The 26,476-nt window shown below is 40.8% G+C and overlaps 1 protein-coding gene and 1 pseudogene across 1 annotated transcript in view; one reads left to right on the top strand and one right to left on the bottom strand.

Moving 5' to 3' along the window:
- FAM107B (family with sequence similarity 107 member B) overlaps positions 1–26,476 on the bottom strand; it is a 210,207-nt gene that overhangs the window by 92,825 nt on the left and 90,906 nt on the right. The window lies entirely within an intron of this gene.
- On the top strand, positions 21,385–22,752 carry LOC129558180 (large ribosomal subunit protein uL4 pseudogene; annotated as a pseudogene).

Here is a 26,476-nt window from a genome sequence, read left to right as displayed (position 1 = left end):
CTCCATTTACTTTGTGCATCCATTAGCAAGATGTGTCCTAAGGTATAATTCTTTCTTCGCTTTACATTACTTTGGCTTACAAAAGGTTTCAAAGCACTGCATTCTAACCACTGGACTGCCAGGGAAATTCCCAGTTCTATTTTTTAAAATATAATTTTTTATAAATTGAATTACCATGGTAACTTTGTTGGAAACCAACTGACTATATAAATGTGGGTCTATTTCTGAACTTTCCATTCTGTTCCATATATCTCTAGATCTCTCCTTTTACTAAGACCACACTGTGCTATTTGTTTTGCTTTAAATCTTAAAATCAGGCAGTGTGAGTCATCCAGCTCTGGTTTTCTTTTAAATTCCTTTGGTTATATAAAGTCCTTTGTTTCTCTATACACACCTTTGAATCAATATGTAATTTTTTTTCAAAAACCTTCCTGAGACTGTAATTGAGATGATATTAAATCTGTAACTCCATTTGAGGAGAGCTGACATTTTAACAATATTTAGTCTTCTAATCCATAAACATGATATATCTTTACATCTAGTTAGATCTTTTTAGATTTCTCCCATTAAAGTTTTGTACTTTTCAGCATACAGATCTTGCACATATTTTGTTAACATTATCCCTTCATATTTCATGGTTTTGATTCTATTCTAAAAGACATATTTTTAAAAAACTTTTTATTTTGTATTGTGATATAGCTGGTTAACAATGTTGTGATAGTTTCAGGTGAACAGTGAAAAGACTCAGTCATACATATACATGTAAATGATACATTTTTAAAATGTCAACTTCTAATTATTTATTGCTACTATGTAGAAATACAATTGATTTTCCATATATTGACCTTGTATCCTGTGAATTTGATAAACTCTCATATTACTACTTGATAAACTCTCTTACTTCTTTGGGACTTTTAATGTAGATAATCATTCATTTGCAATAGAGTTTTCTCAGGTTCTTTGTTTTTCAAATTTGGCCATCCTTTCAGGGAACTTCACTGGTGGCTCAGAGGTTAAAGCGTCTGCCTGCGATACGGGAGACCAGGGTTCAATCCATGGGTCAGGAAGATCCCCTGGAGAAGGAAATGGCAACCCACTCCAGTATTCTCGCCTGGAGAATCCCATGGAGAGAGAAGCCTGGTAGGCTACAGTCCACGGGGTCGCAAAGTCAGACACAACTGAGCTACTTCACTTCACTTCAGGGGACTTCAGGGGAAGGGGCATGCGTACAGCAAATAAAAATGAGATTCAGCTCCATATTTATATGTTTTCAAAGTACCCATTAAATTACTGCTTATATTAAATGAATGAATTCATTTAAAAATTTTCCTGCTGAACTGCGCCTATGTCATCCGTGTTCTGTGACTGAATCCTCCTGCTGACTCTTTGGTTCTAAGTGTTTAAGTGTTCAAACTACACAATTCACTTTTGAATGAACTATTTCCTCTTGCAAGCCACTTTAAAAAATGTATACAAAATGGAGCGTTTTGTGGCTAGACATAAGCCAAATGCCACGGGGCAAGGGAACATTAAAACAAGACATTTGATTAAAGAGTTAAAACCAAGGAATTAAAGAATGTAAAAGACAGGGGGGAAAAAGATAATTCTTGGCTTAGTTAGCCTGCAAGTCTATTAAAGGAAACAGGATACACGGCCTTGAAAAGTCCCCTAGACTCCTAGACCAGACGCATATGTTGATTTGAGGTTAGGGAAGAGAGGAAGGAGAATAAACAAGATTTGAAACTGAAGGATTCAGATGCCTTGAGGCTGTCCCAGTTGCTGTGGGGCGGCCCCAACCCTGTTCCACAGCTTGCTTGTTAGCTGCTGGAAACAATACAGCACGTGAAGGGCAAAAAAGAAAAGGTAGCAAAAATTCTGCAAACTGAAAAAGACATACATGAACATCTTGCAGTTAGACAAAGTGTCCAGACAATGCACACTAACAGTAAAATCTATTGACATTGCTCTGTGTTTCCCAGGTATTTGGTCTTTAATATCATCACAAAACACATCTCAAGTCCATAGAAATGACTCCCTTATATTAATAAAGTTTTTCCACAATCTTTCCATAAGCTGATACACATTTTTTTGTTTTTTTTATATTTTGGTTATTTCATCAATACATTTAATGAAGTCTGCCAGAGTCTAGGAAGCTATGGATGTAACATCGTGTACACTCTACCTAGAGCATTTAAAGCCACCCTTAATCCAGCAGGTGGCTACGAGGAGATCTGTCTAAAGGACATCAACGATGGACAAGGCACAAATATCCAAGGAGAATGAGCAGCACAGAGGTACAGGGACATGGGCACAAAAGCATCACAAACATGTACAGAGGATTTAATAAGTTCAGACTTCAGTTAATATCCCACAGTTAGGCTTTGCATTCTAAAAGCATTTCAGTTCAGTTCAGTTCAGTCGTTTAGTCATGTCCGACTCTTTGAGACCCCATGAATAGCAGCACACCAGGCCTCCCTGTCCATCACCAACTCCTGGAGTTCACTCAGACTCACATTCATCGAATCAGTGATGCAATCCAGCCATCTCATTCTCTGTTGTCCCCTTCTCCTCCTGCCCCCAATCCCTTTCAGCATCACAGTCTTTTCCAATGAGTCAACTCTTCGCATGAGGTGGCCAAAGTATTGGAATTTCAGCTTTACATCAGTCCTGCCAATGAACACCCAGGACTGATCTCTTTTAGAATGGACTGGTCAGATCTCCTTGCAGCCTAAAAGCATTTAAAACTGTCCATTTTTTCCCTTAACTGGAGTGACTTGCCATTGCCTTCTCCGTTAACTCTTATACTATTTATCAAAACTGTCAAACTCATCTTTCCCAACAGTAATATTCAACATTGCTAAAGACACTAGTTTTAAATGTGAAAAATAGATAGAAGCCTTTATTTACTATGATAAAACAGCATAGGATATTTGCACCCAAATTTTCATAGCAGCACTATGTACAGTAGCCAGGACATGGAAGCAACCCAAATGTCCATCGACAGAGGAATAGATAAAGAAGATGTGGCACATGTACACAATGAAATATTACTCAGCCATTTAAACGAATGAAATAATACCTTTTGCAGAAACATGGATGGACCCAGATACTGTCCTACTGAGTGAAGCAAGTCAGAGAACGAGAAATAGCAAATGACATTCCTTATATGCAGAATCTAAAAATAAGTGATACAAATGAACTTATTTACAAAACAGAAACAGACTCACAGACTTAGAGAACAAACTTATGGTTCCCAGGGGGAAAGGATGAGCGGAAGGGATGGTTAATGAGTTTGGGACTGACATGTCCACACGGCTATGTTTAAAATGGATAACCAAACAAGGACCTACTGTATAGCACAGGGAACTCTGCTCACTATGGCAGCCTGGATGGGAGGGGAGTTTGGGGGAGAATGGATACATGTTGCTGTCCACCTGAAACTATCACAACATCGTTAATTATCTATACTGCAAGATAAAATAAAAAGTTTATAAAAAACAGCATAAGGTTTAAAAATTATTCCATTCATTGACAATCTTTCTAGTGATTATATTATGTTGGTAGGTCTAGCAGGTTAGAACAAGAGATAATATTTTGGGTTTTTTCTGTGAATAGAACTGCCATACAACCTAGCAATCCCACTGCTAGGCATACACCCTGAGGAAACCAGAATTGAAAGAGACACATGTACCCCAATGTTCACTGTGGCACCATTTAATAGCCAGGACATGGAAACAACCTAGATGTCCATTGGCAGATGAATGGATAAGAAAGTTACGGTACATATACACAATGGAATATTACTCAGCTATAATGGAATGTCACTCAACTATAAAAAAGAATACATTTGCATCAGTTCTAATTAGGTGGATGAACCTGAGCATATCATACAGAGTGAAGTAAGTCAGAAAGAGAAAGACAAACATTGTATATTAACACATATATAAGGAATTTAGAAAGATGGTACCAATGATCCTACATTCAGGGCAGCAAAGGAGACATAAATGCAAAGAACAGAATTTTGGACTCACTGGGAGAAGCTGAGAGTGGGATGATTTGACAGAACACCACTGAAACATGTACATTAACATATGTAAGACAGATGACCAATGCAAGTTCAACACATGAAGCAGGGCACCCAAAGCTGGTGCTCTGGGACAACCCAGAGGGATAGGGTGGGGAGGGTGATGGAAGAGGGGTTCAGGATAGAGGGGGTACATGTGTACCTGAGGGGATCCATGTTGATGTTTGGCAAAAACCATCACAATATTGTAAAGCAATTATTTTCCAATTAAAATAAATTAAAATAAACAATAAAATAAATATTTTGTGTTTTTTTTAGAAAAATTAATTTATAATTTTACACACTTTAGTTTTAATTATGAAATTTTATCTGGCTCATGGCTAAATAATGAGTATTTGTTAAATATCTTATATTCAGTCAGCGGACCCCTATGGCTAGGAAAGCCCAAAAGCCCGATGATCAATAAAATCCAACGTTTTTTCAAAGGAACTAAGGCTAGATTCATCCATTTCACTAAACTATGTTAGAGGTCCTCTCCAGTTTTCAAATTTTATTCATATTTTTACTGACATATAATTGATTTACAATGTTGTATTAATTATGCTGTATAGCAAAGTGATTGAGTTATACACATATATTCTTTTTTAAACTATCCTTTTCCATTATGGTTTATCATAGGATATTGAATATAGTTCCCTGTGCTATACAGTAGGACCTTATTGTTTTTCCATTCTATATACAGTAGAATAGATCTGCTAACCCCAACCTCCCACTCCATCCCTCCCCCAAATCCCTACCCCTTGACAACCACTGGTCTGTTCTCTGGTGCTGAGCACATCACATTTTCATGAACTTGCCAATATCAGTTACAAAGCATTCTTCTGAGTAATGAAGGATTGTAAAATGTCAGTTGCCTGTATCATCAACTACCATTGTCCCCAAAGGGTTCCTAGCAAACAGGAAACAAAGCAGAGGCAGCTGAGGCTGGTGGCCAGTTCAGAAAACACGTGGAGGATCACTAAATAACCACTGGAAACACTGAAAGAGACCCAAGAACAATGCAAACAACCTAGTGATAGTAAGAACAGTCCACAAAACCATGAAGCCCATCGGGAGATGGAAGAAATGTGGAAACCATTCCAAAATAGGCTGGAAAGTTTGAAGAAGAAATGACAGAGGAGCGTCCACTGCGTCCAGGGTTTGTTTGGCTTGTTTTATCTCAAAGTAAAAAGAACTTGGGGGTCAGCTTCCAGGGATCTTAAGGTCCCTGAGTAGAACTCCATCTTTGAGCACAAAATGTGGTGAAACAGCTCAAGCAACTGACACACGTAGGGAGAAAAGAACACGGTGACTGAAACAGTTAAATCAATAATGCAGAGGTCTTAAGTGGGGAGGGGGAAGAGGGGGAGGTACAAACTATTGGGACATCCTTAAGACAGGCTCAAGGATGTATTGTACAACACAGGGAATACAGCCAATGTTTCATAATCATGATAAATGGAAAGTAACCTTTAAAACTGCATTTAATTTTCGGCCCCTCCCTCGTGGCCCAGTGGTTAAGACTCTGTGCTTCCAAGGCAGGGATCACCTGTTCAATCCCTGGCCGGGGACCTAAGATACCACATGCCACATGGCCAAAGAAAAAAACTGCATTTGATACATATGGAATCTAGAAAAATGATGCTGATGAATCTATTTGAAGGGAAGGAAAGGAAATGCAAATGTAGAGAATGGACTTGTGGACACAGTGGGGGGAAGGAGAGAGTGAGATGAATGGAGAAAGTAGCATCAACATATATACACTATTTATTGGGTGTAAGATGGATAGCTGGTGAGAAGTTGCTGTGTAGCACAGGAAGCCCAGTCTGGTGCTCTGTGATGACCCAGGGGGAAGAGGGGCGGGAGGGGATGTATGTATAATTATGGCTGATTTGCATTGGTGTATGGCAGGAACCAACACAACACTGTAAATAAAAAAAAAAAAATTAAATTAAAATAAAGCTGAAAAAAATGCATTTGATTTTTAAAAACAAATAAAATATTGAAAAAAATAATAATGCAGAGGTCTTGTCAACCAAAAGCACATACATAACAAAGTTTATCTTGATCAGTAAATATTTAAGAGTGAGAAACCCTTGTGCTCCTGGTGGTCCATTGAACGAAATACATGACAATAATTCTGTTGATCAGAATGCCACTTCTTTGTGTGTGTTTGTGTGAGAATCCCTTCTAGCCCTGCCAGTTCTCCAACTTGGCACCAAATCTCTGCCCCATGCCCAGGTCATCCTTCATTCCTGCTTCTTTGATCCCCTGACAAAGTCTCATCTAACTATGCACACCTTCCCAGGACAGTAAGCAGAGCTTGGTCTCTGCTCTGAAACACAGACTTCACATTTCCAGCCAGACCCTGACAGTCATGAATATGACCATTCCGGTAGCGCTGCAGGGAGCTCATCAGATCAGGCCAACAGGAGGGCCCAGCCCTGCTTTGCAGCTGTGACAAGATGTGCCAAGATTGGCATTAATGTCGCGTGGAAGAGGAACAGGAGGGTTGGACCCGGAGGATTTGTCTCCTATTGGAACCAAGCTGCGGTTTTACAAACCCAGATCAAATTTCTTGACCATTTTTACGGTGAAATTCTAGCAACTGCAGAATCTGGGGCTATTGTACAGAAGAAGGGGAAAAAATGTGGCATAGAAGAATAACTGAATTAAATAAATATTCAGGAGTGCCTTCTCCCAGCCCTAGTCAGTTTCACACTACAAGCAAAAGTGACCAACCCTGCATGCAGCTGCTCATAGATAAATGAACAGCTAATTTCAACAGGGCTGCTGAATAATCAAGGCTTAAAAGGAAATGTCCTAATGGAATCTGATCTCTTGCCTCCCTCATTAAAAAACCTACAGCTGTACATCAAAGCAAAGCACATCCTCCTCCTTCATTACGGCCAGCAGGAGGCTGGGGACCCCGGGTCCCCTTGAAGTACACTTGGGACTCTTCTGATTCTTTTAAGACAGTGGTTGTTTTGCAGCTGGCAAAGCAAGGAGAGAAGAGAAAAGCCATGTCCTGTTACAGTGATGATTTTATTTAGTTTTTTTGAGGATTGACCACTGCTGGCCACTGCCAGTCCCTGGGTGGTCCTGGATTTACACAGGACTCTTCTTATAGCTTGAATTAACTCAGACCCCTCTGCTCTCCTCTGCCTTCAATATACAATTCATCAGGAGAACAATAAAAACAATGCTGTTTTATATTTGAGTTGCAATTTAAAATTTTCCGTTGTCCCGGACAATTGTCCAGGAGCTGGAGATCTTGGGGTGTAGATGCTAAAGAGTACTGTCTCCCCCAGTGCTTCTGCTCTTTGGTTTCTCATCTGAAGTCCCAGTTATAGCAGGGCCAGACTTTCATGGAAACAGACTGTAGATTTGAGATGGATCATTTAATAGCTTCAGGAGTCTTGTAAGTCTCCATGTATCTCGGCAAAGCTCTTTTGGGCCATGCATAAAAAGTACCACGGAGGACATGATCAGTGACCTCTGAATTCATTTTTGATCTGTCCCCATATGAGTTGTTTGTGCCTTGCTCCATCTCTTGGCTATCACACTATAAACCCTCATCTATAATTTTGATTTCCGTTTGCACCAATTGGTTATGCTCTCTGTTCTCATCAACATCTCTCCCCTCCCAGGACACTCCTAATTAGATATGACCATGGCCTGAAGGTGATCTTCAGAAAGGACATTTACAAGGCAGGCACTGCCTAGTTCCTATTGGTGAACTACCTAGTTCCCCCACAGGCACCAATTTACCATCCGGGCAATTTAGGTAAATTTCCATTGCTTGAACGTTGTGGTCTCAATCAAGGTTATTTGATTCAAAAGGAAAATTTCCTAAATGAATGGTTATTAATTCTTAAACTACAGTAATCTGATTCTGACAAAACATACTTTGGTCACAGTCTGACATTTCCAACTTCCCAATATATTTAATGTTATACTTAGAATATTATCATTGGAATCAATTTAGAGGGACTTCCCTGGTGGTCCAGTGGTTAAGACTGTGCACTTCCACTGCAGGGAGCACAGGTTTGATCCCTGCTCAGAGAACTAAGATCGTGCTTGCCAGGTGGGAGGGCAAAAAACAAAAAGAATGACTTGAGAAATTGACCATGCAGTTAAACAGGTAGGAGAGGCGAGCAGAAGCTAAAGGATGTCACACAAATAGTTATTTAAGGTAACAGCTCTGCCAGATAGAGTGTGAAAAGAATGTAGAGTTGAAATAAGCGTTACACAGATTGGTTGAATCCAATTAGGTTGTGAAGCAAAGAGGATGAATGGAATTGGGGTTTGGTAGGAAAGTCACATAATATAATTTGCCCTAATCATAATTATATTTAATTATAACATGACACAATGTTATAATTATAACTATAATTATGACACAATTGAGAGTAGTTACAAAAGAATGAGCATGAATTCAAAGGACCTACAGTGTAGGACATTGACTTGATGCCTCCCTCCCCATTGGTAGAAGCCATTAAGAAAAAAAGGCTCAAGCATGATTAGTCACTCGGGAAATGTAAATCAAAACCGTAAGAAGATAGCACTTCATAGGCACTAAGATGGCCATAATTCTTTTTTAATGGCAAGTAACAAGTGTTGAGTAGGATATCAAGAAGTTGGAACCCTCACATTGCTGGGTGGGGTGGTGTAAAATGATTCAGCTGCCATGGAAAACAGTTTGGCAGTTCCTCAAAGAGCGAAGTGTGGAATTACCACACACATGACCCAGTAATTGTACTCCTAGGTAAATACGCCAAAGAATTGAAGACAGGTGTTTACGAAAATACATGTACAAGCACATTCATAGCAGCATTATTCACAAAAGTCAAAGTTGGAAACAACCCAAATGTCCATCAGTGGATAAATGGATACACAAATTGTCGTGTATCCATACAAGGGAATATTATTTAGCCACATAAGGGAATAAAGTAGTGATACATGCTGCAACATGGGCTCCCATGGTGGCTCAGTGGAAAAGAATCTAATGGCAAAGCAGGAGATGTGGGTTCAATCTCTGGGTCAGGAAGATCCCCTGGAGAAGGAAATAGCAACCCATTCCAGTGTTCTTGCCTGGAAAGTTCCACGGACAGAGGAGCCTGGCAAGTTACAGTCCATGGGGTGTCAAAAGAGTTGGACACAACTTAGTGACTAAACAACAACATGCTATGATACGAATGAATCTAAAGTCATGCTAATTAAAAGAACCCTGACACAAAAATCCACATGTTGTATGACTCCATTTATATGAAATACCCAGAATAGGTAAAACCATAGAAATTAAAAGCAGATTGGTGGTTCCTGGGAGCAGAGACAGTGAGTAATAGAGAGTAACTCCTCAGTGGAAAGAGGGCTTTATTTGGAGATATGGAAATATTTTAAAACTATATAAAGGGGGTGGTTTCACACATTGTGGATGTACTCAATTCTGATTAATTTTTTATTTTAAAGTGGTTAAGTTTATGCTACATGAATTTCACCTCAATTTCCTATATATGCTGTTATACACAGCGAAGTAAGTCAGAAAGAGAAAAAAAATATTGTCTATTGATGCATATATATGAAATCTAGAAAGATGGTATTGGTTAACCTATTTGCAGGGCAGGAATAGAGGTGCAGACATAGAGAACAGACTTGTGTATACAGAGCGGAAGGAAAGGTGGGATGAATTGAGAGAGTAGCACTGAAACATATACACTACGATGTGTAAAACAGACTGTTATTGTTCAGTTGCTGAATCGTGTCCAACTCTTTGTGACCCCGTGGACTGCAGCACTCCAGGCCTCCCTGTCCTTCACTATCTCCCCGAGTTTGTGCAAACTCATGTCCGTTGAGTCAGTGATGCCATATGACCATCTCATCCTCTGTCACCCCCTTCTCCTCCTACCCTCAATCTTTCCTAACATCAGGTCTTTTCCAGTGAGTTGGCTCTTTGCCTCAGGTGGTCAAAGTATTCAAACTTCAACTTCAACATCAATCTTTCTAATAAACATTCAGGGTTTATTTTCTTCAGGATTGACTGGTTTGATCTCCTTGTAGTCCAAGGGACTCTCAAGAATCTTCTCCAGCACCACAATAAGAAGGCATGGATTCTTCAGCTCTCAGGCTTCTTTATGATCCAACTCTCACATCCATACATGATTAGTAGAAAAACCCCATAGCTTTGACTATATGGACCTTTGTTGGCAAAGTGATGTATCTGTTTTTTAATACACTATCTAGGCTTGTCATAATAAAATAGATAGTTAGCGAGAAGTTGCTATATAACACAGGAAGCTCTACCCAGTGCTCTATGAAAACCTAGAGGGGTACGATAGGGTGGAGGTGGGAGAGAAGTTCAAGAGGGAGGGGACATATGTATACTTATGGCCAATTTATGTTGTATAGCAGAAACCAACACAGTATTGTAAAGTAATTGTCTTCCAATTAAAAAGAAAAAAAAAGACTCAATATGACAGTCTATTGGTTAAAAAAATTATGTTGGATGTCTCTAACTCTTCATCTTATGCTCAGGCCAATCTAATTTTTATGCACTGAGGTCACCTCAATGCACTTGGAATGGAAATCCCACTTCCTTGGAATAGTATCCCAAAAAATACTTGGAAAGAAAAACGAAACAAATGTGGGAAAGTATAATTGGTTCCTTGGTGGGTGTGATTAACACCAGGTCAGCTTAGAGCTAAATCTCAAGATAATTAAGTAAGTGCAATTCATAATATTTACATTTTGATGTTAAATTGTATGTAAAATTTTGTGTACCTTGCATTTGAAATGTTTGTATAAATTGTCTAAAGAATAACTGGCATGGATTAACTGATTCAGACTCTTGATTTTTAAGCTGACCACGTAAAACCCAGTTTGTAAACAGTACTGAAAGATTTCAGAGAATTTAAGATTATGGACTTCCCTGGTGGCTCAGATGGTAAAAAATCCACCTGCAATGTGGGAGACTTGGGTTCGACTCCTGGGTTGGAAAGATCCCCTGGAGGAGGGTATGGCAACCCACTTCAGTATTCTTGCCTGGAGAATCCTATGGATAGAGGAGCCTGGTGGGCTACAGTCCATGAGGTCACAAATAGTCAGACACAGCTGAGCAACTAAGTATAGCACAGCAAGATTATATAAAATAGGTAAGTATAATGCATGTATTATCATATTATATACATTGTATTTTTATTTATTAAGCAAGCTTTCGGAAATTTTGGTGTTCCAGAGACAATTGAAGGACTTAGAAATAAAGCTATATAAATTAATCAGATATTTAGAAATAACATTTTAAATGTTAAATAAATTTTAACATTTAAAGATATTTAAATCACTGTGGATGCTGATTGCAGCCATGAAATTAAAAGACGCTTGCTCCTTGGAAGGAAAGTTATGACCAACCTTGATAGTATATTAAAAAGCAGAGACATTACTTTGCCAACCAAGGTCCGTCTAGTCAAGGCTATGGTTTTTCCCGTGGCCATGTATGGATGTGAGAGTTGGACTGTGAAGAAAGCTGATCGCTGAAGAATTGATGCTTTTGAACTGTGGTGTTGGAGAAGACTCTTGAGAGTCCCTTGTACCGCAAGGAGATCCAACCAGTCCATTCTAAGGGAGATCGATCCTGGGTGTTCATTGGAGGGACTGATGCTGAAGCTGAAACTGCAATACTTTGGCCACCTCATGCGACGAGTTAACTCACTGGAAAAGACTCTGATGCTGGGAAAGGTTGGGGGCGGGAGAAGAAGGGGACGACTGAGAATGAGATGGCTGGATGGCATCACCAACTCTGTGGATATGAGTTTGAGTGAGCTCCGGGAGTTGGTGATGGACAGGGAGGCCTGGCATTCTGTGATTCATGGGGTCACGGAGAGTCGGACACGACTGAGCGACTGAACTGAACTGAAATAAATTTTAAGTGTTTAAAGGAGTTTAGGTTTTAAATGGAACCCAAAGATGAATCGAAGAGCCTTTAAAGTGAATTTTAGAAATTCACTGCATACAATTTAAAGCGAAATAAGATTTATAAACTTAAGGGAAAATCGTGACTTCTCAATTTATTTTTAAAAATTGAGTATTAACATTAAAAACCACATAAGTCAAGGAAGTGCAAACAATCTTTTCATCTAAGATACATAAAAATATATATGTATATGTGTTTGTGTATATATATATATATATATATATGTTCTTTGAGTTTTCACAGTAAATGTACAATCTGTATCATGGTAAAACTTGGATGGAGCTTTATCTTCTGCAGGATGTTATGTACAGATAATGTTCTTGGTTGCAGAATTTCTAGTCATCCATATTTCAGGCTTAGTGCAATGGTCAGGACTTTGAATAAAATACCAAAATGTACTTCCCTTGCTCACTTCAGCAATTTGCATTAAGGGAAGCACTTAGTGCCCTGAATACAATGTTTAAACTTGGTTGTTGAGTTCAATGCTGCTGCTACTGCTGCTAAGTCGCTTCAGTCGTGACCAACTCTGTGCAATCCCATAGAGGGCAGTCCACCACGCTCCCCCGTCCCTGGGATTCTCCAGGCAAGAACCCTGGAGTGGGTTGCCATTTCCTTGCGGACTGCAGCCCACCAGGCTCCTCCATTCATGGGATTTTCCAGGCAAGAGTACTGGAGTGGGGTGCCATTGCCTTCCCCGGTTGAGTTCAATATGCCATTGCTATTCCTTCAGTGTTGAAAGACACAATGGCAATAGACTTGCAGAAAAATAGTTGACTTCGTAGATTGACCATAGTAACCATTAGCAAAAGGATTGCCTACAAATGCCCACTGCTCCCAAGTAATCCCAACACATAAGAAATAAAACAGTGCACCTCAGCAGAGCTGAATTTTACATATATGTTTTGAAAGTGATAGTGATAGTCGCTCAGTCATGTCCAACTATTTGCAGCCCCAAGGAACAGTCCATGGAATTCTCCAGGCCAGAACACTGGAGAAGTTAGCTGTTCCCTTCTCCAGGGGATCTTCCCAACCCAGGGATCAAACCCAGGACTCCCCCATTGCAGGCAGTTCCTTAACCAGCTGAGCCGTCAGGGAAGCCCAGGAATACTAGAGTGGATAGCCTAACCCTTCCCTAGCGGATCTTTCAACCCCGGAGTCAAACTGGGGTTTCCTGCATTGCAGGAGGATTCTTTACCAGCTGAGCTACCAGGGTATATGTTTTACTCAGCTCCCATTTTCAAAAGCATGCTCTGAAATGAACTCGCTTCAAGAGCAGTCAATTATTAAATGAAAGAACTTCAGCAAGAGCCTTCAAATGCTATTGTTTAGAATTCTAATGGAATCTAGACTGTTTGAAATGGTTTATCCTGTGGACTTTTAATACTATTTTACACTTATTGAGAGCCAACAAAAGAATGATTACAAAGCAAACAGGCAGGAATTTGCAATCTCAACTCTGCCTTTCTGTTGTCCAGATCATCACAGAGACCTTTCTATTTAGATCGACATAGATAATTCTTTTTTCCAGGACAGTCTGAAATTATTTCACGTGTTTTCCTTTGTTTTCTTCTCACATATAAATCTCATTGTTTTCCCTCAGGTTCTGCATGGGCAGCATGTTATCACCTCTTGAAAAGGTCGACATCACAATTCTCTTTCTAATTTATTCTCCCAGGATTTCTGTCCTGAACCAATATATTATAACATCCCTTTACAGTCAACATCTGTGAAGCACCTTACTGCCACTTCTTATCTTTACAGGACAAGATTTTGCTTCTGGCTTTCCTGGGATAAACTTGTCTATCTTTTAATTAGTTTACTTGTTAGATGAAAGAGATAAGCCAGTGTGTAAATTCCATGGCAGGGTTTTATAAATTAATCTATTTTCAGAGATAGATCCCTTTTGCAGAACTTGGCAGGGATTCCCCAAGAGTAGATGAGAATTGACTATGATCATTTGAACAGTTCGTTGGAGGCTCCCCTGGTGACTCACACAGTAAAGAATTTGCCTGTAATGGGGGAGACCTGGGTTCAATCCCTGGGTTGGTGAGATCCTCTTGAGAAGGGAACGGATACCTACTCCAGTATTCTTGCCTGGAAAATCCCATGGACAGAGGAGCCTGGATGGCTACAATCCATGGGGTTGCAAAGAGTCAGACACAACTGAGCAACTAACACACTGATTGATCTCCAAGATGTCTACCACTATGTCCTCTAACTCTGGTCTGTCGTTTTAAGGAGATTTCCAAGGGAAAAGAGCACTGCTGAAAGATGATCCTATTTTCCCTCCTTTCTAACTTCCTGGTCCCCTCCTATCCCTCAGTGATGTCATAAATAGCCCTGATTGCTCCTTTCCCCACCCCCAGTGAATTGCACAACTCTTGACCCACTGAGCACCTCTCCCGAATATTTACTGCTTACATAACTGTGGGGGCCAGCGCAGAATAAAAATGTTTCAAAATGCATCTTGTTAAAAAAAGTGATTTAAGCACTTTAAGATGGTGACAGCAGAGCAGTAAGCCAAGTGCAAGGCTTTTCTAGGTTCAAGTCCCTGTAGGACAATGCAAGTTGTAGTATGCCCATGAAGAAAAGTGCAGATTCCTGGCCATCAGAATTAGAACCCCCTCAAAGAGAATTCAGAAATCTGCATATAAAAATTAGTACATAAAGGAAATCCAAAAGTAACTTTGTTCTGAGGGAAAGGATAAGGACGAAGACAGGAGGGGGATGGAAGGTAGGTAGAGTATTATGAGATAGGGAAGGAGAGGCTTGGGACATTACCCAGGGACTGAGAGGCTGACCAGCTTATGATAGAAACTAGGAGGTACAGGACAAGAAGTGCCAGAGAGGAGAGGGGTTCCAAAATGAGCTGGAGGTCCATATACTGGAATAATCGCGTTACAATCATAGGGCTAGTCAAAAACACCTCATTGATAGGACTTCCTTAGTGGCTAAGACTCCACACTTCCAATGCAGGGGACCTGGGTTCCATCCCTGGTCAGGGCAATAGATCTCACATGCTGCAGTTAAGAGTTCACATGCTGCAACCAAAAAAAAAAAAAAAATCCTATGAGCTTCAATGAAGATCAAAGATCCCCCAAGCTGCAACTAAGACTCAGCCCAGGCAAATAAATAAATTGAAAAAAAAAAACCACCTCGTTGAATGGTGCCTCCCTTCAAGAGATCATGGGAAATTTACATAGGCCTTTGATTATGAAGCTGATGACCAGAAAAGTGAAACTTTACCTAATACTTGAGAAAATTGATACAGGTACTATGCATGACTTCTGGTTTTCCAACAATGCAAGAGGGTATAATTAATGCTAAGACTATACTGAGCAAAACTAATTAACTTGATATTTCAGAAGGCATTTCAGGATCTTGCAAGGCCTTGGAATAAGGATTAGAAATTTATTGAAGAGTTAAATTATTGCATTGATTCATTCACAAATTAACTAAATTAAATTCATGAAATAAATTAATTTATTGACAAAGAAAAGTGTGACCACACCAACTAATCACTAATCCACAAATGACTAAACTAGTTTTCATTAAACAAGCTAATGAATAGGTAATGCTAATCTAACACATATTTGCTGAGCGAATGGACCACTGAAAAAAGGCAGACAAATCTCTTATTAACCCCCAGATCTCAGAATTATCTTTTTCCAATCTGAAACCTGTTAGTTTTTTTATCACAAGGCACCTAGAGAAAATACTGATCCAATGGATGCTTGTTTTGCAGGATTAACCTCATATTTCTCCTGCGTCCCACATAGTGAGAAATTTAGAACTTTTCTGGTTAAATGTTGAGCCACTTTGTGGAGCATAAACACAATTTAGGGAGGAGGTTAAATGAGTCAACTAAGCCTCAGCTCACATGGCTGGAAGTAAAAGAATGTGAAGCCATTGTGGAGTTGCCCGTAGTGCTCTGAAGGGGATTGTGATGTTTTTTTCTATAATTGAGTTATGATTTTAAGATGTTTTATTACATATTTTTTAAAATCATAAATATATTAACAGCTCTTAAGATTTCAAAAGATATGCTCAGTGTCCAAAATTTGGAAAATAATGGGTCTTCCCTGGCAGTGCAATAGTTAAGACTCCACTCATTGGATCTCTGGTTGGGAACTAAGATCCTGCAAGCCGCATGACCAACACCAACACCACCACCACCACCAAAAAATGGAGAAGAAGCCTGGGTTTATTTACACGGCAGCACCAGCTTTTGAAGATGAGAGTGGATGGTGAGAAAGGGGATAAGGGTCTGCTTCCAGTAATGGTGGACTCAATGCTCCCACAGAAGACAACTGTCAACTGTAAATAAAATCCCAGAACAACTCCTGAAGTTCTGGTGAGTGATCAAAAAGCAGGCAGAAGCTGGAGAGGAATCCATATTCAGGGCAGCAGTGGCACCAGCTGAGTTTCTGACTTGTGTGGCCTTTAGCCTGAAGTCAGATGGTAGCTTTAGGATGGGAGTGGGGATAGAAGAGCAGCAAAACCTTGGACAGAAACCTGCAGTCTTTCTGGGCTAAAAAACCACAGAACAGAAGCAGGGAAACCACAGCAGCTGGAAAGTGAGGGGGAGAAATCTGAGAAAGGAGAGAAGGAGACGAGAGAGGCCCCACATTTTCTGCATAAACTTTGCCCACATCTCTGGACTGACCCTTAAACTCTGCCTGCATGGTTAGACTTCAAGCAGCCCCGAGGTGGCTGAAGAAACTCAACAGAGAATTTAACTGTTGCTCACTACTTATGAAAACACTCATATTCTCTGCCAGAGGGTCTCCAGTGGGAGCTAGAGGCACCTCCTGCCATGGACGAGACAACAAATTACTATTTTACTCAAAACATGAGCTTCTACTTTCCACCTATGAGGATGGCTCTCATCAGAAAAACAGAAAATAACAAGTGTTGGTGAGAATGTGGAGAAAATGGAAACCTTGCGCATTTCTAACTGAAAATGTAAAATGGTGCAGCTGCTATGGAAAATTAGTGGTTCCCAGGGACTTCCCTGATGGTCCAACGATCAAGACTCAGGAGGTGCAGGTTTGATCCCTAGTTAGGGAACTAAGATCCTACAAGCCTTGTTGTGTGACCAAAAAATTAAAAAAAAAAAATAAGTGGTTCCTAAAAAGTAGACATAGATTTAATGTGCAATGCAGCAATTTCACTTCTGGGAATGAAAGCAAGGATCCAACAGATACTTGGACATCTATGCCAGGTAGCACTAGTGGTAAAGAACGCAGCTGCCGATGCAGGAGACATGAGATTCAGATTTTATCCATGGATGGGAAAGATCCCCTGGAAGAGGGCATGGCAACCCACTGCAGTGTTCTTGCCTGGAGAACCCCATGAATAGAGGAGTCTGTGGGCTACAGTTCATAGGCTCACAGTGAGTGAGACACACTAGAAATGACTACAGTTCATAGGCTCACAATGAGCGAGACACGCTAGAAATGACTACAGTCCATAGGCTCACAATGAGTGAGACACACTAGAAATGACTTAGCAAGCACATGTTCATAGCAGCATTATTTACAGTAGTCAAAAGGTGGAAATAACCTAAGTGTCCGTTGGCAGATGAATGGATAAACAAAATTTATTGTAGATACATACAATAGGATATTATTCAACCTTTGGAAGGAAGGAAACTGTGACACATGCTACAGTGTGTGTGAGGATCGCATCTTGGTTTTGTTTCCCATTTGCCATGTGACCTTAAGCAAGCTGCTTACTTTTTCCGTGACTCAGTTTCTTTACCTATAAAGTAAAATTTTTATCTGTCTGACTTTATCTCAAGGCATCTTAATGACAAATTGAATAAATGGTTGTGAAAGCATTATGAAGATTGTTGAACATATGTACACTTTGGTATGTTGTATTTACTATGAAATTAGGAAATTTTTCTCTACCTCCTCCTCCCACTTCCTCCCCCCACCCCTTCACCTCCTCTCCCTCTTTCTCCTCTCTCTTCTTTCCAGTTTTATTGAGATATAATTGACATCTAGCACTGCACATCTTTAAGGTATACAGCATAATGATTTGACTTACACACATCATGAAATGATTATCAAGATTATCCATGATTTCTTATAGAAATAAAAGAAAAATATTTTTCCTTGCAATGAGAATGCTAAAGATTTACTTCTGTAACAACTTTCATATATAATGTAAGTAGTGTTAATTATGTTCATCATAGTGTACATAGTGTTGTTAGTACTTATCTTATAATTAGAAGTTTGCACCTTTTGACCATCTTCATTCAATTCCCCTGCCCCCACCACTCGCCTCTGGTAACCACCAATCTGATCTCTGTTGTATAAGTCTGTCTTTTGAAGTAGAAGTCTGTTTTTTGAAGAAATTTTTCTTCTTACTTGACAGATAGGAGAGATCTTTCTTAAATATAAATCCTCTATCTTATCATCTTCATGTCAAGCTTTGTAAAGTAGGCAGTAAATTATCCCCTATTTATAAGAAGAGATAAACATAGAGTGTTTGGTCTAGTAGGAATTCAATAAATATTAATCTCCTCACTTTGTTTGAATGGGCATAGGAGGCACAGCCTGTCAGAGATTAATTATGTGTCAACTTGACTGAGCCATAAATTGCCCAGATATTTGGCCAAAACTCTATTCTGGGTGTTTCTGTGAAGGTTTTTAGGTGAGATTTGCATTTCATTCAGTAGGGTGAATAAAGCAGATTGTCCTCTTGGACGTGGGTGGACCTTGTCTATTCAGCTGAAGTTGTAAATACAAAAAAAAGACTGATCCTCCCTGGAGTAAAAGAGAATTTTTCTTGCCTCTGAATCAAACTAAAATATCAGCTCTTCCTGGATCTCAAGCTTGCTGGCCTTTGGACTGGCACTATGTCATTGCCTCTTCCCTATCTGCAGATCTTCAGATCTTGGGTCTTGACCACCTCCAAATTACCCAAGCGAAGGAAATAAATATATATATATATGTGAATCATTTTGCTGTATATCTGACCACCTCCAAATTACCCAAGCCAAGGAAATAAATATATATATATATATGTGAATCATTTTGCTGTATATCTGAACCATTGTAAATCTACAGTATTTCAAGTTTTAAAGCTAATAAATAAAAATTTAAAAATTAAATACACACACACACACATATATATATATACACACACACACATTCTATTAATTCTGTTTCTCTGGAGAACCCTGATTAATAGTCTGGTACTTACTCATCTAAAGTTATGGGGAATGTGTTTGCAACATCCTAAAAATAAGAGCTATGATATTCTTATGAGCAACTAGTTTCAAAATTGACGATCCTGAGTGTGGTGGGGAAAGGGAACTCTGCCTTAGGAATCACATAGTTACAGGAGAGGCCCAGCCTCGGGACACATCCTCGGGGAATTCCATTCTTTTCTTGACTGGGACCTCCCTGTCTTTTACGCCATAAGGCATAAGATGCAAATTATTTTGTTGTTGTTCAGTCATGTCCAACTCTTTGTGACCCCATGGACTGCAGCACGCCAGGCTTCCCTGCCCTTCACCATCTCCTGGAGCTTGCTCAAACTCATGTCCATTGAGTTGGTGATGCCATCCAATCATCTCATCCTCTGTCATTCCCTTCTCTTTCTGCCCTCAGTCTTTCCCATCATCAGGAAAAATTACTTATTTGGTTACAAAAAGCTCCCTTATGGTTTATCTCGCCTTCTCCACGTCAGACGTCCTTCCCCACGTCATACATCTTTGATGTGTCAGTTGCACAGAAGGCAGTGACTGTTTCTTTAAAAAGTCAGAAACAATCTGCAATGGCTTGTCACCTGGCTCTATTAAGAATGGCTTTTAGGTGTCCGCTCCCCTTTATTCTCAGCCAGCCCGAGGAAGAGCACAACTTGGTTGTTTGGCTTTGGGTGGTGCTTCCTTTCTCACATCTCCAGTGATTTACAACCTCGCTTTTCTGGTTAACCACGACCATGGCCATGACCATGCACACTCTACCCTGGATAGACTCAGTTTGTAGGGGATACAGCTATTAACGAGAGAGAGCCTGGCTCCCAGAGGGTTTGGCTACTGAGATGCATTTTTCTTCCTCTCTCATTTACTAGTGGAAAATACTGGCTGGGAGGAAAAGAAGATAAACAGTGGCCTTTCAATTTTCCCCTAAGCTAGGGTTTATGTTTTACTTTTCCCAGATCCCAGATAAATTATCTTCCTGCTTTCTGTATTATACCACTTTAGAGGACATATATCAAGGTCTTAACACTGATTAAAAATAGACCATTTGGACGGAAACAGAATACCATAACATAGGGGGATTTTGCTCTTCAGTTTTGTTGTTTTAATAAATGTAAGGTTAATCAAAAGAGCTGGATGAATTGTCTTGGAGCCCAAGTCCTCTGTTGTCTACAGAACAGATGGAACTTCTCAGCTCTCTTCCCTCACAATCATTCTATTTGATCACCCAGAAAGGTGACTTTGCCCTGTCTCCACCACTACCCTCTCGTGGGAAGACTCAATTAAAGACAACGTCTATAATTTTATGATTTTATCTCTGTTTAGGCTATGAGCTTGCTCGATAGTTACTGGGGTACATATCTTACTTCCTCTTTTAAATTGACAACCCCCACTAACCAAGGTTACAGACATGTTTTTCCCATAAGACACACCATGATCTGTAGACACACGTGTGTGCTCGTGCTAAGTTGCGTCAGTCATGTCCGACTTTTCGCAACCCTATGAACTGTAGTCCACCAGGCTCCCCTGTCATTGGGATTCTCCAGGTAAGAATCCTGGAGTGGGTTGCCATGCCCTCCTCCAGGGGATCTTCCCAACCCAGAGATCAAACTTCATCTCTTATGTCTCCTGCATTGCCAAGTGGGTTCTCTACTTCTGGTGCCAGCTGGAAAGCCTGTAGACACACATAGGAGCCCTTAATTAGAAACAGTTATTGTTTAAACAAATTAGTGAATAAAAATATTTTAAAAGCTATAGATGACAAGGATTCCAGGCATTGTTAGGCTCAATTATAATTAGTCACATGTTGCCAGCAGTTTGGGTCAGATAGTCAACATTATCAACAGATACCAGCCAATTGGTAGGTGAAGACATAGAACCACCTCCTTTAAGATCACTGTTCTCACAGAAAACACTATTCGATGTAAGGCATTTCCAGTCAGCAATTCTGAACCCACACTCTGCCAATGAGCTGAAGTCTGGAAAGATTTACCCTTTCTAAAATAGGACTCCGGGGCTGCAACAGGAAGTGGATCAATGCCCCTAGTGAGAATGACTATTTCTAGAACCTCAGAGTTTGCTAGACTGAGGCAGCATCATGAGAAGATACTTGTTGCTTTTCCTGTGGGAGCCGCCGGGTTGAGAGGAGCGTGGCCTTCTCCTCTCCCCGCCATGGCGTGTGCTCGTCCACTGATATCAGTGTACTCCGAAAAGGGGGAGTCCTCTGGCAAAAATGTCACTTCGCCTGCTGTGTTCAAGGCTCCCATTCGGCCTGATATTGTTAACTTTGTTCACACCAACTTGCGCAAAAACAATAGACAGCCCTATGCTGTCAGTGAATTAGCAGGTCATCAAACCAGTGCTGAGTCTTGGGGTACCGGCAGAGCTGTGGCTCAAATTCCCAGGGTTCGAGGTGGCGGGACTCACTGTTCTGGTCAGGGTGCTTTTGGAAATAAGTGTCGCGGGGGCCGCAAGTTTGCACCAACCAAGACCTGGCAACGTTGGCACCGCAGAGTGAATACAACACAGAAGCGATACGCCGTCTGCTCTGCACTGGCTGCCTCAGCCTTACCAGCGCTGGTCATGTCTAAAGGTCATCGTATAGAGGAAGTTCCTGAACTTCCTTTGGTGGTGGAAGATAAAGTTGAAGGCTACAAGAAGACCAAGGAGGCTGTTTTGCTTCTGAAGAAACTTAAAGCCTGGAATGATATCAAAAAGGTCTATGCCTCTCAGCGAATGAGAGCTGGCAAAGGCAAAATGAGAAACCGTCGCCGTATCCATCGCAGGGGACCCTGCATCACCTATAATGAAGACAATGGTATCATCAAGGCCTTCAGAAACATCCCTGGAATTACTCTGCTTAACGTAAGCAAGCTGAACATTTTGAAACTTGCTCCTGGTGGTCATGTGGGACATTTCTGCATCTGGACTGAAAGTGCTTTCCGAAAGTTAGATGAGCTGTATGGCACTTGGCGTAAAGCAGCCTCCCTCAAGAGTAACTACAACCTCCCCATGCACAAGATGCTCAATACAGACCTTAGCAGAATCTTGAAAAGCCCAGAAATCCAAAGAGCACTCCGAGCACCACGTAAGAAGATTCATCGCAGAGTCCTGAAGAAGAACCCACTGAAAAACCTGAGAATCATGTTGAAGCTTGACCCATACGCAAAGACCATGCGCTGGAACACCATTCTTCGACAGGCCAAGAACCACAAAATTCACATGGATAAGGCAGCAGCAGCACTAGAAGCCAAATCAGATCAGAAGGGGGTTCAAGGCAAGAAGCCTGTGGTGGGAAACAAAGAAAAGAAGGCTGTTGGTGATAAGAAACTGAAGAAGCCTGTGGTGGGAAAAAAGGCTGCAGGGACCAAGAAACCAGCAGCTGAAAAGAAGCCCACAGAAAAGAAACCCACCTCAGAGGAAAAGAAGGCTGCTGCATAAACTTAAATGTGTTTATTCCATAAATGCCAAATCATTTTGGACAGCTAATTTTGAATAAAGACCTGAACAAAGAGGCAATGAGAAAGAAAAAAAAAAAGAAGATACTTGTTATCTTCTTGTGCATTCGACTTCATATTGACATGCTGACTTATATAAGAAATGAAGAATTTGGCTTTTGTGGAAAAACAAAGTTAGAAGGAGTGAGAATGAACTCTTTGGTGGTGGGGAAGGTCTACTAAATGTTTTCTTAAGAAAATTAGGTCATTTGAAATAATGTGCAAAAACTAGTATTTTTTTAAACTCAAAATTTTCCTCAGGCACCTCAGAATTTTCCACTTCTGGTCAACATCTGAAAGACAAAAAAGGAACTGTGGTCTGAGGTAATGACGGCCTGACCAGGCAAGGCCCCAGACCTCGTGAGGAAGCGCCACCAAAAGAGGAACAGGGCCCCTCAACTTAGAAAACAAACGGCTGGGGTTGAATGGCCTCCCTATAATTCAGAGCAGGTGCAGTTGTTCTGGCCATTTGCTGACGGCAAGATGGAGGAGAGAAAAGAAAAGTCAGGGAAAACACAGAGATGTAGAGGCTTCAGAGATTCCTGTTGCTAGGGAACCACTTCCTCTGCACACACAGCTATTCAGATATCACTAGAATAATCCTTCTTAGGCTTCGAAGGAAAGGAAACAGCTCTCAACGCTCAGATGTCCCAGTAATGCTGGGCCGGGCCTGGCTTTTCCAGCAGGCATCGAAGAGCTGAGGGTGTCAGTTGAGAACAGATATAAATGGGCATCTTGTTCCCAGTCAAAGAGACAGTGGGCTGACCCCCGTCCCACCTTTATCATCCCAGACGTGTTAGGCGCACACTGTAACACTGCACACAACACACACAATTCTATCAGTTCCGTTTCATTCATCTTCAGGTGCCCACATTCTCCCACACAACGTTACATGCTGTATGATTCCAACTCTATGACATTCTGGAAAAGACAAAACTATGGAGACAGTCAAAGACCAATGATTACTAGGGATTGGGGGAGTGTGGAGAAGTGAAGAGATGGAGCACAGAGGATTTTCAGGACAATGAAAATACTCCATGTGATATTTTAATGATGGATACATGCCTTTATACAGTTGTCCAGACCCATTTAGTGTAGAATACCAATAGGGAATCCTCATGTAAACTACGGATGACTATGATATTTGACTATAGGTTTATCAATGGCAATAAGTGTTCCACTTCGGTGAGTGATGCTGATGATGAGGAGAGGTATGCAGGTGTTGGTGCAGGGAGCTTGTGGGAAATCTCTGTACCCTGCACTCAATGTTGCTGTCAACCTAAAACTACTCTAAAAAAAATGAAGCCTATTAACAATAAAGGAAATAAAGCTGAAAATTCATTGGAAAGACTGATCCTGAAGCTGAAGCTCCAATACTTTGGCCACCAGATGCAAAGAACTGACTCACTGGAAAAGATCCTGATGTGGGGAAAGAGTGAAGGCAGGAGAAGGGGACGACAGAGGATGAGATGGTTGGATGGCATCATCAACTCAATGGGCATGAGTTTGAGCAGGCTCCAGGAAACAGTGAAGGACAGGGAAATCTGGCCTGCTGCAGTCCATGGGGTCACAAAGAGTTGGACATGGCTTAGTGACTGAATAACAACAACAAAAATAAAACTCAGCCACATTCCCTTGCTCTTACCATATTCAGCACACACTGGCCCCAGCTTGAAACTGTCAGTCCCTAACGTGCATCCCACTGTTCCTTTCAGGATGAAACTCCAGCCATCAACAACAGTGATTGTTTTTTTAACAACCAACCCTTGCTTTCCCACCTGCCCTGCTGTTTTGCTTCCTCTCTCCACTACCTGGGCTTCCTAAGATCTTCTCCAAACAATCTGTGCTAGAATCCTTGTCTCAGAATCTACTTCTGGAAGAACCAAAGTAAGGCATCTCCTGACAGCTTATATATCACTGTCCAGCCCTATCTGTAGGAGAGGCTGGGGAATATAGTTCTAGAACTGGTGCAGTCGTTCTGGCCATTTGCTGATGGCGATATGGAGGAGAGGAAAGAAAAGGCAGGGAGAACACAGAGACTAAAATTGGATTCAACAATTTAAGCCTAAAGTTGTATTCAACAATATCAGATCCCGTGGCTAGAGAAGAGAATGTGAATATTGGATAAACTGGCAGGGATAAGACATGTCCACATGTGATTGTAAATGATGGCCCATAAGGGAGGTATTGGTGAGATTGCTTCTTGGTAGGTCCTCCATTATTTAACTGAGACTGTAGAATTGGACTTGGACCTTCAAGCCTAGGTGTGATTTTAATAGATGAATAGATACTCTGTCAGTGGTACATAAGATGTAAAAGAGCAGGTAAAATCTGGATGCACAAAGACCTGTTAGGAAACTATTAAAATAGTTTAGACATGAAGGAATAATGACCCAAAAATGGAGTATAACAGCAGAACTGGAAATGTTGGCGCATATATACAAGAAATACAGTAAAGGAATTCAATAAAATTGATACATAAGTTAAGGAGAAAGAAGGAATCAAACATGACCTTGAAGCCAAGATGGACCATGACACCATAAACAGAAATTACACAATTGGAAAAAAGAATCAAATCTAATGGAAGTTTATTATTATTATTGACTCTATGAGATTTAAATATAATGTTTTATCAGAGTGAAGTAGATTTAAAACAGATACTCAACTTCACTAAACCTTTAAAAAAGAGAGAGAAAGGTAAAGGCTCTCATTTCTTTACTTCATCTCCATGACATCTCCAAACCATGATTTTATATGCCCAAGACAAATTCCAAGAACCCCACTACTCGCCTCTCCCTCCTTAAAAGAAACCAGGAAGGTTGGGCCTTTCTAAAGGGCACTCAAGCCAAGATCCCTGCTGACAAACTTGCTCAAACCAGAAGGATATAAAATCAACCCTCTCATATGGTGCATGCGTGCATGCTAAGTCACTTCGGTTGTATCTGACTCTGCGACCTTATGGACTGTAGCCTGCCAGGCTCCTCTTTCCATGGGATTTCCCAGGCAAGAATACTGGAGAGGGTTGTCATGCCCTCCTCCAGGGATCTTTCTGACCCAGGAATCAAACCCAGGGCTCCTACGGCTCCTGCCTTGCAGGCAGATTCTTTACCACTGAGTCATCAGGGAAACCTCTCATATGGTTCAGTTCAGTTCAGTTCAGTTCAGTCGCTCAGTTGAGTCTGACTCTTTGCAACCCCATGGACTGCAGCATGCCAGGCTTCCCTGTCCATCACCAATTCCTGGAGCTTGCTCAAACTCACATCTAGTGAGTCGGTGATACCATCCAACCATCTCATCCTCTGTTATTCCCGTCTTCTCCTGTCTTCAATATTTCCCAGTATCAGGGTCTTTTCCAATAAGTTAGTTCTTCGCATCAGGTGGCCAAAGCTTTGGAGCTTCAGCTTCAGCATCAGTCATTTCAATGAATATTCGGACTGATTTCCTTTAGGATTGACCGATTTGATCACCTTGCAGTCCATGGTACTGCTCAGAAATTCTTAACTCTAATCCAGAAGACATTTAGTATGTGCAGAGTCACTGAAATGGCTAAGACAGTAGGATTTGGACTGACTCAACAAGACTTGTTGGGATAAATGGATTTTTTAAACTCGAGTTCCCTTATCTGCATAGTGGAAATAATATATTACCTACTCCATAGGACTGTTAAGAGGATTAAATAGGAAATCCATGTAAAGCACTTAGCAAGGTCCCTAGTGCATTGCAAGTACTTA

Source organism: Moschus berezovskii, chromosome 15 (assembly GCF_049115385.1).
Source record: "Moschus berezovskii isolate FMDL1 chromosome 15, NW_MosBer_1.0, whole genome shotgun sequence".
In the NCBI taxonomy this organism is placed as follows: domain Eukaryota; kingdom Metazoa; phylum Chordata; class Mammalia; order Artiodactyla; family Moschidae; genus Moschus; species Moschus berezovskii.
This window is presented reverse-complemented; position numbering and strand designations above follow the sequence as displayed.